General features: G+C 43.8%; 1 protein-coding gene across 2 annotated transcripts in view; it reads right to left on the bottom strand.

Annotated features, from left to right (window-relative positions):
- The window catches only part of DAB1 (DAB adaptor protein 1), a 483,333-nt gene extending 473,741 nt beyond the window's left edge, over positions 1 to 9,592 (bottom strand). Inside the window, exon 1 of one of the 2 annotated variants that reach the window (XM_075097522.1) lies at positions 9,577 to 9,592. The gene's annotated coding sequence lies outside the window, so the exon portion shown is untranslated. Of the gene's footprint in view, positions 1 to 9,015; positions 9,052 to 9,576 lie in introns of those variants that run through there. The other variant, XM_075097519.1, reaches the window with a different exon arrangement.
- Positions 9,593 to 17,066: the final 7,474 nt, after the last annotated feature.

Below are 17,066 nucleotides of genomic sequence, written 5' to 3'. Positions count from 1 at the left end.
GCAGTCACCAAGAGCAGACACATATTGCAATAATTCACCAGAACACATCTCCAGCCTCCAGACATTTGTGAACCTGGCATTTCTACGCCAGAAGCAGCATCACCCCAGGCAGCAGTCCTCAGTTCTACCACAAACTTTTCCAGACCATTTGGTCTCTGTAAGCTTTTAGCACCCACAACACCCCAAGGCAGTGAGCTTTCCTGTGTAACACCACATTGTGCAAAGTATCTTACTTGTTCAGTATCTGCTGCTTCCTCATGTCATGACACCCTTCACTTAATTTATTCCTTATTCAGTTCTCCATATGGTTTTAATAGGTCTCTATCATAGAGTGCTCTCTTTTCTGGGCTAACCTTCTCCTGTTCCACTACCTCTTTTTTATGCTGAGGGAACATGAAATCTTTGTCTAGTGTAGCTCAGTTGCACTCACAAAATACACATTCAGCTAAAAATCCCTCACTTCTATTTATGTAAAACAGTTCTTGTCTTCCTAACTTACTTGTCCAACCCAAACCTAGTACAGCAAACCAGAACCTTTAAAAGCAGGATACTTACCTAATTACTCCAGTTTTCGTCCATATTATACTTAGAAGACATGACTATACAGGATTCAAATTACACAGCTCAGAAGGAAAATTAGACTTCTAAGTTGAAATCTAGAAATCTAACTTGAAACTAGACTTCTAAGTTGAATTTGCTCTAGCTGTGGATCAGGGGAAACCTTTAGGTCCACCACATTGAACCAGCAGCCTAGAATTTTGGTCATCCAATGAGAAAGACAGTAACACTTCAACCCCTGACCTGCTACAACAGCCAAAATGGGGAATATTCACTACAACCCGTGTGCTTTCTTTCTATACTTGATTCCTAAGAGGAACCTCAAATGTGCACAATAACAACCGGAACATTTTAGACACTAAGCACAGCTGACCTTTCCATAAAGCTATTGTGATAATGTGTATGAAATGATGCATTAGTATCCAACGCGTCTGTTATGCTTCGTAAAGATAGTGAGGATGCTGAAAAGCTTTCTTCTTTTTCCAGTGGTATGTCTTTTCATAGCTCTAAGCCAAGTCACGTGTCTGTTGCACCAAAGTGGGATTATGACTTGAGAAGCTTGGGCAATCCTGATGTCCTGATCCAGGACACATTTTTCCAAACTCTCACGTACAATTTACAATTACATGTCCACTAACCACAGGGCAACTGTTGAAAGGTCATTTGTATGGATAATGGCTACAGAGAACTTGTGATTTAACTGAAGTGACACCAGCATTAGACATAAAGAGCATACACTCAACCCTAACCAAGGCTTGACTCCAATTCCACACAGTCCTCCTGTGGACCAAGCCACAAAGCCTTTTCCACATGAAAAATATTGAACTGATATAATTTAAAGCATGAATTTAAGCTCATTCGAAAGGCTGAAAAACCATCTGTAGGCATGGTTATTTCAATAGTAAAGTTGCAATTTTCAGCTTGCAACTGAAGCTAACTGAAGGCATTTAAACATTCAATCTGTATAAACCAGTCTTAATCTGAAAGACGTTTCCAATAAGGGCCTGTACCAGCTTAACAGGATAGGGAAAAATAAATCAATTTAAAGTGAGACTCGTTCAGCGATCATGTATATCTCAGACCTATGACTGGAGGGACTTTGGTCTATTGACAGTAATCACACACTTTAACACAAGCCCAACATCATCTCTTCATCCACCAGACAAATAAAATTTCACGTTGGAAAACAATAATGACAAGTTAATATTTTCAGTAATAAGTTATCTTCACGAAAAGCACTTGACCTTCATTGTAATTTCCACACAGTTTGCAGTAAACCACCTGAGTGTGTATAAAATGTAATAAATAAAGAAATATTAAAAACGATAGAATGTTATTAAAGTAGGTCACAATTCAAACAGCACAATTACTGCAAAAATGATGTTTGAAACTACATCACTCACAATCCTCACGCTGGATGAGCTACTCTATAATTTATTTTGCCTAACAACAGCTTCTGTCCATATTCGCTCTCTCTTTATCCCCAAAGACTCTCTATTAATGCAGCCCACTGTGCTGCATGACAGCATAATGCCCACATGAGGCATGAAATGTCACAGATCACAGCTTTACACCTGGCCAACATAATATATTCATCAAATTCTTTCAAGCAGTGGAAGCATTTGTTGTTATTTTGTGGGTCAAGCCACACAGAGGCAGACGGAATGGGCACTTTATTTACATGTGAAGTCCCTAAGCCCATTCACTTTATTTATGACGGACAAAATCTGGCCTTACACAGTCATCTAAGAAGCCTTGGACCAAAGACACTGTTATTTTACAAAGATAAGGAAGAGTGGTTTCCTCCCAGGCTTCTGGATGACAACGGAGATTCATTTTGCTCCTTAACATTACATTCCACATATCCAAACATCTGAAAAAGCTTGGAGCTGGGATTCTCATTCACATCCTAAGAGATCATTGTAATTAAGACCCACCTGTATGTTAAGGCAACTCTGACAGACAGTAACAGAACGATGAGACTCTCCCAAGCACTCACAACTGCCTGGGTGAAACCCCACGAATTCTGTAGAAACTGCAGCATAAGCCTGCATAACACAGGTTGGACTGGTCAGCTCTTTACTTTTAACCATAAAGTCAAGACATGTGGATGTAGGTATTGGCTTTACCCACCCTTTCATAGACTACAAAATCTGAACTGTCCATAAATAGGTGAAAATGTAAAAAGGAAATCCTTGGATGCAAAATGTATCACTTGATATATTATGTATATTTTCAGTGATTTTGAAACAGCATTTTAGATTATTGACATTGATGTTATCATGAGAGTTTTGGGAGAAATTTCTATATAAATAGCAAAAATCTTTGCTATATAGAGAGTATTAACCCTGTTATCTTTTAATTATCTGTGTTACATATGAGTATTAGTGACATAGGTAGCTTAGAAGAATAGCCTCCTTGTGTTTTAGCTTGCAGGAAAATAAAACCTCAGGACAGGTCTTCCAATAGAAAAGAAAAAAAAAAGTATCTACTATTACATTGCTCTTCATATTTTGTTAACAAAATTATATATCAAAGTCTGGATGCATATCTAATTTTATCTCAGCATTCACTACTGCTTCATGACTTCTAAGACAGACTGCAAGCTCTTTGATAAACACACTAAAAGGTAACCCAGTAGATGCAGAGCAATCCTCCAAGTTCCCAGACCATATTTTGACTGAATCACAATAAACGCACCATCCCTAAACCTCCAAAATAACACAAAGCCTCTTCTCCCCCCGAGAAGCATACTGCCATCCTACTCCTTTTTCAACTTGAATACCAAAAACCACCGCCACTGAAACGCATTCAAAACTGGACAACCACTTTTTTTTTTTTGGAAAATATTTAAGTTCAGCTAGCTAAAGGGAAAAATCATGCTTATAGAGAAGCAAATATTTTACACATCAGCTCCTTTCTCCCACAACATCACTTTCAGTAAGATTTATCATCTGTTTATTTTGGACACATGATTCTTCCATCCACTGGTCCTCATAAAACAGGGGTGAGGACCAGCATGCCAGAAGGAGAAGGAAATATGCCACAGCCAGCTTGAACTGTAGGGGTTGTTCATAGGAAGACTGTAGTTATCTAAATTGGAACTGGGCTTTGATGCGTGGTCTTGCAAAAAAATGCCGTATTAATCCCTGAAACAATAACTGCAATGACTTCTATGTGTTGACACAACAAAGACCACCTGGAATTACAAAGGTGCACTGTGTCATATAACACTCAACCACAACAACTAGGGTTAACATGGTTTAGAAGAACCTGCAACTAATAACTTGCACGCAAAGAGATTAGTGCTAACGCAACAAAGTTCCAGGGAAGGGAGGAGTGATGGTGTAAGACCACCTTTACCTATCCCTCCACAAAAAGGAAGCAGAAAGGAAATATCAAGTAATGCTTGAGGCTGGGGTCAGGGTCCCTGCGATTGAGGCCGCAGCCCTTGGATGGTGTGAGGCTGGTAAAGGCAACCCTGTGCACAAGGCCCGGGGCTTCCTGGAGTTGGACTGCTTGGGAATGCAGCCCAAAGCAGGTGGTAACCTCCATCTAAGGATAATGCTGAGTGTCCTGATTTCCTTCTGGCTTAGCAGCTCAAGGTGAGGAAAACCCCTAGACACAAAAAGTTGCAAGGCGAGAGCCTTGGGCCCAGTGAGGTGTGGAATGTGCACACATTTACCAAAGCAAACACTGAAGGAAGGCAAGGCATTCACTTCATCCTCATGACACAGAAGTGAAAGCTCAGGCTTTCAAATGAGATGTAAAATAGAGCCCTGACCATTCATCGTCATTAAAGACCCCATGACAATTCTTGCAAGAGTAGAAATGTTAACTAACAGGTCCTGGCCAATATCCAACTTGGATAATTGCATTCTGCTTCCTAAATTCCCCTTGCAGTTTCAATTGGATTAGTTTTTCTTAATTTCTCTTCCCCAAACCCCTCCTGCATACTGTTTCTAGCCCAGAATGGCTGCTGTATTCCACTCCAGAGGTGCGTGAATTATCATTGTTGGGCAATCCCAACATATATTTTGTGTACATTAGTCAGAGAAAATGCTCTGTGAGACCAAGTAATACCCTCACCTCTCACTGAGGAGTATTTAACTCTTCGAGTAAGAAATCCCACTGATGTTAGTAAGATTTTTTTTTTTCCCCTAAAATATTGCCCTGCAAGGAAGGGTAAGGGTATCAAAACCAGCTACTGCCAATTAGAAAAGTCCTTTGCTGGGCCATATCCTCAGCTTAAGGAACCAGATGCAGTTGCTTTGGCTTCAATAGAACTCTGCTACATTAAAACAGAAGTAAATATTCATATATATTTCCACTAAGTCACTCATGTTTAAATGTTGCAAGAATCAAAGAAGTTGGCTGTTGAATGCATCGATCTGCAGACATAGAAGAGGAATATCAGAATGTATTCTACTCGCTTTTAACTGGCTTGCCCAATCTTCACAGCATTTTAAAGGAAAGTTGGAGGTTCTTTAATTTGGCAAACTGATGAAAAATGAAAGTGCAGTGAAATACGAATCTCCTGTTGTTTGTTACGTGTACTCTACTGTAAGTACTCACAACACTATGGAGGCAAACTGAAAAGTCCTAACCCAATACGTTTTATGAAACAGGAGGAGCAAAAGTGATTTATGTGCATAAAAGCAAAAACTGACAAGCCTCTGATTTTCTTGGAGAACAATCCCAAAACGATTGCCAAGACTGCTTAGGTTTTTCACCCTCTGCACTTCCTGTAATAGGACAATTTTATCCAAAACGCTGTTTTACAGACACTGTGTAAAGCGTCGTTTCTACCTGCTACCCAGGTTACTCAAAAGAATACTTTTCATTCCCTCTTCCAAGAGCTCTTAGCAACAGTTGAGAACGGCTTGTTTTCATTTTCAGCCTGCTTCTGCATCCCTGGTAAAGCACAAAACCACAAACATGCCACCTACTTTGTTCTTTAGAGCTCTGATAGCAGACAGCATCCTTAAAAATCTGAGTGTGCAACTGCAGGCAGCCTGCAGTAAGATGAATGGGGAACACAGAATATATTAATTTTGGTATTTCCTCGTGAGTATCATAACCCTTCTCTTCCCCCCTTGCAGAGAGTGAATTCACTTAATAGGTGTCACTGTGAAAGCATCCATATTTGCCAGCTCCAGGCTGGGTCAGTTGCAACACCATGCTCACTTCCCTACATGAAGCGTGGAAGGGGGGCAATGTGGGACCTCCAATAGAATCCTACTTCAGTGGCAACCGCTCCTAGTACTAAGGTATGGAATTGAGTGGTAAAATTAAAGGCTTGTACCAGCAGATGAATATCAGGCACAAGCATGACTTGGGCTCATCAGATGAGCCCAGATGAGCAAAGTAATTTTATGTCAGGATCAGGTAGTTAAAGAAACACAGACTATGTTCCTGATACACAGCACAGATACAAAGTTGGTACAGGGAAAGCTGATCATCAGAAGTGGCTGACTCAATTTTCTGCTGCTCACGTACTGCCAATCTGGGTACCAGTCTTGACTCCAGCTCAGCTCCTTCTGCACACATAGCTGACATCAACATGGGAAACAATACCCATGCTCAGCCATATACTCATCTATTCCCATAGTTTCACTCCAGTGGAGAAATGAGCTTGAGCTGGAGAACACTGAAGCGTACATCCTTATCATAAAGTAGTGCTCAAGATTACCTGGCATTTCTACAGTAAACACAGGGTTGAAAGCTTAGTCCCTTCACCAAAATTTAATTTCAAAAGTATACAATTGTTCAATGGCCTCAATTTCATGAACAACCTGAAAAAAGACTGGAGGTAAGATGTCTCTTTCAGCCACTCCTTCCTTCCCACTTTCAATTTTTTTAAGACTACTCTATCTGGAGTGGAAATGTTAACATTACTGTGCTCTGAAACACAGTAGTCACTGCAAGAACAATCAATAAAAAATTAGCATGACTACAGGAACAGAAGCTTGGGATTAGAGATCTAAAAATGGAAGGATTTCCCTCCCCTCTGCATCCTGATGAACCCTTCCAAAACCTGGCTGTAAACATTTTAATTCTCCGTCAGCTTGCTGGAGGAAATCATTACAGAGGCAAAATTAGAGAGCACTAGGGGCTGCTCTGCAATAAGCAGCTGTCAGTCAAGCAGGTGTCACCCTGCAAGTCACCCCAAGCGCTTCAATCCTCCAATCCAGGAGGAGAGTGCTGGACACAGAGGTTTCCTCAGAGCACTGCCTGAACGATCAGGCCACAGCTGTACATCAGCCAGTCAGTGGTACGATATTTTAGTTTTGTATTTATCATTTTAAAAGAGTCATTCTCCCTCTCCCTCTCAGGTTCAAGCAGTTTATACAATTAACTCAATTTTAAGAGATACGTGTTTGTTTACTAGAGCAAACAAAAAACAGTAATAAAGAGCTGCAGTTAGAGAGAAGTAAGCAACCTGCTTGTCTTCCACACAAAATTAAAATTTTAGCACCAAATATTGACATTAGAAGGTAAGCCGCTTAGTTCCACGTCTGCTTTTCACACCTTCCAAGTACACGCCAGAGAATTTGGTGCGAGATCACTGAAGGATACGTGCTGACCTATGTCGTGATTTCAGCATTACATCCCCCAGAAACCACCATCTCAAATGTGTTGGGGTTCCTCCACATAAACCTTCATCACTCAATGTGCCAACACCATCAACCTCAGGAAATTTTTTTCTCTTTTATCTCTAGTTTTCCTTGCCTTCATTCCTTGCAGCATCACAGAGTAAACCACACACAGAAGAGAATTATGGTATCTTGTACCACTGCACATCACCAGAACAGAAACTGCACTCTACTTAGTTAAATATATTCAAGCAGGAGACCTCCCTGTCAATTACAGGAGGTGGGGGTGGGGGAGACCTGAAGAACCTGTTGCAAAAAAAAAAAAAAAAAAAAAAAAAGAGAGAGAGAGAGAGAGAACTATTATTTAATTCAGATTATTCAGATTAAAGCTTTGGGTCTGGGGCTTCTCTTTTCTTTAGATTTTGGGTTTGGATTTCCCATTCACATGAATACCAACAAGCAGTTTAACACCACAATTAAAAAAGCACAATCAGTGCAGCCCAGACTGGTTAAATCCAACATAATTATTTCCTATAGAGCTACTGAAGTCTACTGAAAATGTAGCTGCAGCATTAGAGGGTTATTTGCTCCAAGGACCTTCTTAATATGGCTGTATTGTAATACTGCAGTGCAAATGCCTCCCTAGCCATAAAAAGAAATTTAGAAATTTAGCTCAGAAACACAACTTGTGGGCAATGAAAAATACATTTGCTTCAATTTACACTCATTTAATATTAGCATTATTTAACACGATTAGTTAAAACGACTACCCTCAAAAGACGTAGCAGCGCACCTCTTCTCATAAGACTCTGAGGGCACCGAAATGAAATTCATTTCTCCAAACTAAACATTCAAAGCAACCAGCAGCACTAGGAAGACCATTTTTAAAAGGCAGAAAAACATTTTGACTGACCAGAAAAAACAGCCCCTCTCTACCCGCCGCCACCCCCCCCCTTTACTTTAAAGCTTGCCATATATTTCACTTGCGAAGACAATTATATTCTTCCACTCGAAGTAACAACGTATTTGCCATTACACTTTGATTTTCATTCGAAATCGAGAACACGCTGAATTTGCACACACTGAGAAACAGCCACTAAAACCTGGCTGCATACTGTACCACGTCGCTAGTCAATCCCCATATATCCCCGCGTAATTCTTTTCCTACAAGGCTATGCCTAATTGGCCGCTAACCTAACCGATTAATCATCTACAAGATAAAAAGGCGTTGAGAAAAAAGCTGAAGGGTAACAAAATATTTATTCGGGCTGCAAACACTAAACCAACAGGGGACAGCTGCTTCAAGTTGCTCCTTCCAGGCTGCGCACGCATAGGTGGATGGAAGGAAAACCCTGCTCGAGAGTCACACACACAGAGAAATAAGAAAGAACCCGGCGTCTCACGTTCGTTCCCGCTACGGCCGCGAAGATGCTCACTACAGCTCTAAGTTGGCTCTGCCCGGCTCTCGAAGCGTTAAATTACTCCACACGCCACCGAGACGGCGGGTTCCCCGAGCAGAGCCGCGGGGCGCATCTCCCCGCCCGCCCCAGCCGCGCCGCTCCCGCCGGCTTGGCCCCGGCCGGCGGCTCGGGGAGGCACCGGGCATCCCTGCCCGCCTCCCCGGCGGCTCCTCCGCCCGCCGCGCCAGCGCCCCCCTCCCGCACGCAAAACTTTGCGCCCAAGTCCGCCGCCGCCGCCGCTCCCTCCGCGCCGAGTTACGCGGGCGCGGCCGCCCCGGCAGCGGCGCCGGCACCCGCGGGGAGCCGGGACCCCCCACCCGCGCCGGGGGTGGCGAGGAGAGCCACGGGCGACCCCCCCCACCCCCCGCGCAGCCCCGCGGCTCCCCGCCGCCGCCTCCTACCTGCAGCCGGCGCCGCTCCCCGCAGCGCCCCGCTCATCCTCCTCTGGCGGCGGCGGCGGCGGCGGGGTGCGCGCCCCCTTCCCGTCCCTTCCCTTCCCTCCCGTCCCTCCCCTGCGCTCCCGCTGCGGGGCGCGGAGCCTGCGCCGGCGGGCCCGGCTCCCGGCCAGCGGATCCGCGGCGCTCTCCGCGCAGCGGCGGCCCCTCGGCGGCGGCGGCAGCGCCGGTCCCCTGCAGCCACGGCGCTACCGCATTCCCCCTAATAGCGGGGCGCGGCGCACCCGCGCCTGGGAGCCCCCCGCCCCGCCCGGCCCGGGGGCAGGAGGCGGCGCCCGGCGGGGCCCCCCCGCCCGGCAGCAGCACCGGCCCCCCCCGGGCGGCAGCAGCCGCCGCTCGGCCGCCCAGCCCCGGCCCTTCCTTCTCGGGGCTCTGCGCTTCGCCCGGCACCGCGCAGGGTGCCCGGGGAGGGCGAGTGCGGGGCCGCGGCTTCCAACTTGCTGCCCGCCCGCACCCTTCATTAACTCCACCGACCCCCGGCAGCACCTTCCTTACGCCCCCGCTCACCGCCATCCGCTCCCCCGGCTGCTGTGCCTTCCTTCTGCCCCGGGGGCCGGGAGGTGACTCGAGAGACAGCTGAGGAAAGTCCTTCCAGCGCACAGGTGGTGGCAGGGGGGCCGGGCTGGTCATGCCTCCCGGCTCCGTGGCAGGGGGGAGTGCAGCCAAAAGCTGACTTTGGGGAGCGGGACTCTTGAACCCTCGCCCAGACTGGGCAGCATCGGTCCCGCTCCAGCGGTGGCCAGACAACGGGCAGCAACTGCGTCGATTTCCGTGCCTTTGGCCGGCAGAGGTAGGTCTCTCAGATCAAGTGTAGACACTAAGAGGCGTTCTGGGCCCAGTGGGATGTGGCATTGCACTTCCTTCCCATGCTGGCTTCTTTGCCTTGGCCAGTTCTGCCTGGCTGTCCCACAAGAGGTTTCTTTCCTGGCTGCTGTCTCTCCTGTGCGGGGAAGAAGAGTAGATGTCTGCTCTTGCTGCTTGAAAACGGACTTTGAAGGCAGAAATACTTTTGAGTGACAGCTTATAGCCACAGTAGATCAAACTTCCCTTTTTGTTCGCAGTCTGATGTTAAGTATTTATCTTGGAAGCTCTGACCTAACCCAGCTCTGTCAATAGGTGACTGGCCTGCTGGGCGGTGCTCGGGAAGGAGAATTATGCCTGCGTACAGATATCTTTATTGCCCTTCTTGTCCAATCTTTCAATGGGATGTCACCAAAGAGCAAAATTAATCCCTGGCAAGGAATTCATGTGTGAGCTTGCAAACCACAGCAGTGAGACAGCGATTAAAGTTTTCGTCTAATTCTAGGAGATCAAGCTTGTAATAGCTAGAGAATGGGACTTAAGCTGCTTTACATATTCCTTCATATGTAAGATCATTAAAGCATCTGTGGTTACTGTACCTCATAGGAGAGGGAGCCTTGCTGGACGTGTTAACAGTTGCTGAATTCGGTGTTAACCTTTGGTCAGTGTGACCCGACACATTTGCCTAAACCATTTTTCCTGGCCCCAATCTCTTACCAGATCTCCCATGTCACATATTTATTGCAAGAGCAATAGCTCTTCCTGCCTATAGGCTGCTTTGATGCAAGCCTTGAGCCATTTGACAATGGCTGCCTCAGACATTTTGTTATCCTTAACTCGTGGGTGATAAAATATTAATAAAGCTGTCAAATATCCTATTGATTATGTGATTGAGGTGTACCCTGATTGCCTTCCTTACGTTGAGTGTCTTCCGTTCTATTTCTTTTCTGGGGTTTGGGTGTGGGTGGAAAGAGGAAGCATGCCTACAAAACAGCGCTGAACTGGGCAGTCTGTCTGCCCAGTCTTGTTTAATCCCACCACATCTATGTGAGAAATTCATTTCTTGGCGAAAATATTTGTCAGATCTGAAGCCCTGCATCCTTCGTCTTAAACTATGGTGCCTCTGACTTTGAAGCCCCAACAGTTTTCTTGTTTTTGTCATCTTGCCTGGTTTTGGAGGGAGAAGTTTGGTAGGAAGTCCACCAGGTTCCCATAGTGACAGGATTAAGCCACAGCTGTGGGCTTGTGATTCAGGTACAAAGTGGGATTTGAGAGATCAGGATTTAGCTTCTAACTCCACTACAAATTCCTCCCTGCTTTTAGCAAAAATACTGGCCAAAGACAGGACGATCAGTTGGGTTCAAAAGCTTGCTGTTGGTAGGATTAACTCCCTGAGCTTTGGGAAACCTCTAACCTTGCATAGAAAGAGCATAATGATGCATATCCGTACCAAGAACATTGAATGCACAAATGCCTGTCTGCAATCCCATCCAAACAAAGAGATACAGAATCAGGAAATGCTTGCAAAACATCACTGAAAGAGTTCTACATGTAAGTGACGTTAATTTCCATTCCTCAAACACAGATGTCTGAGCAAAAAAGCCACATAAGTGCCTCTGAATAAGAGAGCACTGGAGTGCTCATGCAGAGCTGCCTGAGCTCCAGTGCCTCTGAGTCAGCTGGGAAGCAGAGCGCCACAAACAGCTGGGCAAGCAAAGGAGGAAGCCCCCAGAGAGGAAGCAGGAGCAAAGATGCTGCAGTGCACAACTGCAGTGAGGGACTGATTATACTCATCTCAGAGCAGGCAGAGTTTGAAATGGAAATGAGGAGGAGATTTCCCTGCCACGCTACCCAGCAGCTACAGTAAGCATTGCTCTAAGGCAACAGGGAAGCAGGCAGCATGCAGCGTGGACTTTGTTTTGTTTCACTGTTATTCAGCTCATCTCAGAGGTTCGTTTAATTGTTACTCAAAAAGTCCCATACAGTAATGAAACATTAAGAAAAAACTATTTCTACCTTCACATCTTGACATTGATATTGAGGTCTCCCTGCATGTGAGACTTTGGCTTGTGTACTCAAAGCAGAACAAATTGTCAGCGCTTTACACGAGTCCCATCCTTATGGGCTTGGAAACAAATTTTGCCTGCAATGCAATGCAAACACCTCTAGATCCAGGAATTCAAAAGGCCTCACATCGGAGCTACAGAAGAAGTACACTGCTTCCTTTTGCAGTCAGGCGTGTCTGAGAATGCCTCAGGTTATAGTGCCTACTCAACCTACAAACCCAACTCAATTCCTGTGAGGGAACCAAACCCACCTGCACTGATGTACTTCAGTTCTCCCTGAATCTTCAAAACTCCCAGACACATAACTTCCAACATAAACATCCAAAAAAATTTTGCCTCTGCCAAAAAGAGCAATTTGACTTGCCTTGTCATCATCCTTCATCACAGCTTGGGGTTTATTTCCCTCCTGTTTTTATGACTTTAGGAAACTCCTGGCTTTCTCAGGCAGGACATGCATCTTCTGCTGGCACCTAAAAAAAACAAACAAAAAAAACCCCTCTGATCTCTGTTTTAGTTGTGACAGAGACACTTAATCAAACACATGCCCAGGAATACCACAAGTCTCATATGCATAGAAAAATGTTCTGACTTTTTATGTTGCAATGCTTTTGCTTTACACTTCCCATCCACGGATGGAGCTTGATACAGGTGTCACTACCCCAATTTTACCAAAAAGACAACTGAAGAGAGGTAGCTGGTGTTTGACTGGTGGCCCCGTCTAGAAGTAGATCAGGTAGCATGACTTTACATCTTTCAAATACAGACAGAACGATTTGGATCCTTAGCTGGACTGCAAAGAAGATCTTTCCTTGCGGAGGTTTCCTTTTGACCTCTGTTACCTAAAACAGCCTGTATTCAACGATCAAAAGCAGGAGACTTTCATCAGAATTCTTTGCTTGGTGATGCTAAGTAGATTGTACTGCCTTACGGCCCTGCTATTCCCAAGGCTCCAGGTCCCCTCCACCCCCAAGCACCTCCTTTCCAGGTATTTCTATTTTACTCCTGAAGGTGAAAGAAGGGGTCACGGAGGCACATTCTGGGATTATTAGCACAACGGAGCTACCACTTCTATCAGAGACAAACCATCAACATTTTCTTTATTATTTCCAGACCAACACAGTAAGTTAAAAGGGATTTCTGAGATATTTTCCAATAAAATGCATTGCATCACTGTAACATCCCCTACATACACTAAACTTGATCTTTAGATTAATACTCAGGTGTAAACATTAGTCTGGATTTACATCCACAAAATATACACCCACCCCCTTCATCCACTGAGAGAAAAGTTTGGTATTTTTATGCAGCAGTCACCTCCAAAAAAAAATACTACTTCCCAAAGTAAAAGTCAAGTAAAAACCATTATTTATAATTGCACTATTTCTTCCTTAAAATATGTTCCTCCATATGATTTCTGTAGAGGAAAATACAGAATATCTCTTTTGACTGCCTCATGTTCCCTTTCTAAAACATTTGAGAGATCAGACTTTAATAGCTTAAATAGGAATCAAGAAAAATAAACTTAAAAATTGAGATTCACACTGCCTGACACTATGTTTGGACATATTTATACCAGTAGCAGTATTGCAGTCATCCAAACAGGAAACAAAAACATATTTCTTTAGTCACAGATAAACCAATTTTAAAAACCAACTATTTCCAGACTACGCTTTACATTCTAGTCATAAAAATAGAAGGATGTTGGCTTGAGGGGAATTCATACTTAAAACAAATTTAACAACAAATTAGTGCAAAACATACATCATGTGTATGGCTATTTTACAGAAATAAAGATGCCAAATTCAGCCAAGGAAATATTTACTGTGAATTATTCACTTAGTTCTGTCGGTTCCTAAACCTTTACAAAGGTTCTGTGGAGAGCAGAAAAAAAAATCAAGCATATGCAAACCAAAACAGCATCAAAAGTCAAAGAAGTCTCCAAGGGAGATGAACTTCAATGCCAGAGTAGGGTAAACAAATGGAATTATTTACAATATAACATTATCTTTTGCGATGATATTTTATTCATTATTTAATCGCTCACTGAGTGTCCCTTGTAGCCTGTGGTAGACAACATAGCCATTTTGTTCCATCTTTCACCTGCCGTGCATGAATGTAAATGATACAGTTTATTTAACATTTGTATACATCACACAAGCTATTGCCTCCTGCCTGTGTTTAAAACATACTTATTTCCCTCCACCTGCTCATAGTGGGTACACGGATTTCAAGGTTGCAAGAAATCGGTAGATTAAATGACCGAGTACAGATGACTCCTCGTCTCTTTGATCCCTGGATAGCAGGCTGGCACGTCTGCCTCCAGAGCTCTTCCTCTTATTGAGCAGGAAAAACCCCTCAAAGAAAATTCAGGTGAAGAGCCGGTGCACTCGGTGGCACAGTGGACTGAGATTCTATTAATTGCCACATGTCGCCTTCCATGGCAAACTGAACCGTTGATAACAGCACAGCAAGTGCAGGAAAACAGACAGACATTTTATATTGAAAAATATATTAGCACGAACAGCAGCAGCAGTACTATAAAATTCAGTTTAAAAAAAATCAGCCTGCTTATCACCACTTGCCATTTGTTTCAGTTGGTGCAGAATTTTCTTACTGGCAAGCGGAGAAGGAAAAGGAGGGTTTGCTGTTCAAGTGTGGTCTTGCACAACAGCCTAGAAAGGATGAGCATTTTGTCCCAGCACAGTTAAGCAAAATGGGCTCAAGATTATGGTTTTTTTGCTATAACTGGGCCTTAATTTCACCCTCTATTGCTATTTTCTGTGTGCTATCATGTTGAAGATGTCCAATATTCAAGCTAAATTTCAGGAATTTCATTATTTCCTTCACAATTTGCATAATCTGTGTATCAATCGAGTGCTAAGCTTAAGCACCTCTTTGCTTAATCCCCCAATTTGAAGGGGCAGCGGCAGGGGGACAAGACCAGGCAGTTCTGTTCAGCAATGCAAATCAGCCAAAGGAGGATACCGCCAGGATTAGTATAATCCAATGGCTACAACTATTCAATTTGAAGACTAAGGACGATAAAACCAATTTTCCTAGTCAATCAATCATTGTGATCGACTTGATTAAAAAAAATGGGGGGCAAATCAGAGTGTAAGTTCATGAAATCAGCAGAATTATGTCAAATGACACCAGTGAGAATGAGGCCTTGCGTTAGAAGCATCCCACTATTGCTGTGACGGGAAGTCAACAAATTATAAGAAACCATATAATTAAGAGCTTATCAAAGCACTTTATCCCATCAAGCACTACCTTACGCATACCAGGTATTTCTTTTATTAACACTTAAGGAAATGAAGAGCAATGAGGATGCTTGAAACATCACAAGGCACTCGGAGCGAGCCAAGAACGGAAGGTGACTTACCCCTGTACATCCTAACTGATTAAGGAGGTTACCCAGGGAAACAGGAGAAAAAAGAGTTATGGCTGGCTGAAGCGGATCCAGGGTCTGCTGGCACTGCCAGCTCCATCTACAAGCAAATCCCAACTACAGGACTTGTGATCTTGCTTCCTAACTACTTCTGCAGATAGCATGATCCCACCACCAGTCCCTACGAGAACAATTACATGCTCCATCTCCTTTCCTTCCTATTGGATTGTCTCAAATAATAAAGGTGTTTGCAAATATTAATTGTCTCACAAAAACCTAGGACCTTCAGATGATGATTGCTGAAAATTGGGATTTTGCACTGGAAGAATGAACAAACCATACTAACAAATGAAAACCTACAGGCTGTGAACAACCCTCTGTCACATTACAGGGGATGTCATACTCAGTTTGACTTAACTTTCCAAACTCATTTGATCCTGGTATCGTGTGCAGCGTAATGAAAACAGCATTAGCTTCATTTACTGTAGGTGATTTCTTAACAGCTGATTCACAGTCCCCTAATAATCCATCCCCACGTTCCTCATCTAGGGTGTACGCAGAGCCAGCTGAGACCTTAACACAGACTCTGACACTGGCAAATGCCTCTTTTTGATCACTTGAGGTTGTATGCATCTATCACTTACACATCAAAATCAAACATAAAGTAAGGGAAGCATTAATTAAACCATATCAAACACAGACTTGACAAGACTATGATTTAAGTATAAAACTGCCTGAAGAATTGTGATTCAATGTTTTAGTTCGTAACCCATTTTTATATCATTGTAGAGAACTGAAAAAAGGGAACGCTTTCCCCCTTCCGCCCCTTCATCTATTTTATTTTATCTTTCAACTGAGGCTGGCAAGTCTGTCTCAGCATTGCCTATGAAAAAAAGGTGACATAAATTGCTCAGAGAGTTGAAAGAGAAAAACTTGTAAACAAGTTACCTATTCTGATACCCTGTCCCCTAATCCCAAAGACAGAAACAGCAGCACATCTTTCAGAGGATGCAGTTTCTTCTCCTCCAGCTCCAAGTCTGAGAATTGCTCCATGCAACGCTTATGCAGGTTCCCCTGTGATTCTTTGTCTCTTTAAAGATTATCCTAGATCACCAGAATATTTTGAGAATGGCTGTGCTCTTTGTGAAAAGCTAGCAGGCATAGCTAGTTTGATCATTAGGGAACAGTGAGGGCTGACTTACCAAAGGTTTACTGTGGATGTTCATCTGGTGTGTACACAAATGCTTTGGACTAGAAGTCTTGAGACTAAAAACTCTTGTGAGATTTCTGATACTCCCTGCTCAAAGTTCAGCTAGACCCTGAAAGTCTAGGGTGTCATGAAATCTACAAAGAATAAAAATTAGACAAACCTTTAAATCTAAATAGATAGATCCATCTAACAGAAATCACATAACCACCCCTACTGAACATCACGGAGGAGTCAGCTGTGGGCAGGAGCAGAAAGATAGGTGGTACAACAGAGGTAACTGCTGTAATAGCAACCCAGAAGTGATCCAAAGGGCTAGCGCTGTATGTGGGCATACAACACCTCCCATATTAATTTGTTAAGTGCTTTCCAGCCTATGTCCCATCCTTTAATGTCAGAAAAGCATATTAGAATATTAAAAAGGCCAGTCAGGCCTGACATTTGACACCAGCAGAGGTCAGGGACTCAACCTCCAAGACAGAGCCTGTTGGGAGGGTAATGCTAACTTTCCTCTAATACCTTGCAATTTCCT

Source organism: Phalacrocorax aristotelis, chromosome 6 (assembly GCF_949628215.1).
Source record: "Phalacrocorax aristotelis chromosome 6, bGulAri2.1, whole genome shotgun sequence".
NCBI lineage: Eukaryota > Metazoa > Chordata > Aves > Suliformes > Phalacrocoracidae > Phalacrocorax > Phalacrocorax aristotelis.
Note: the sequence above shows the minus strand (reverse complement) of the source record. Positions and strands in the feature narration are given on the sequence as shown.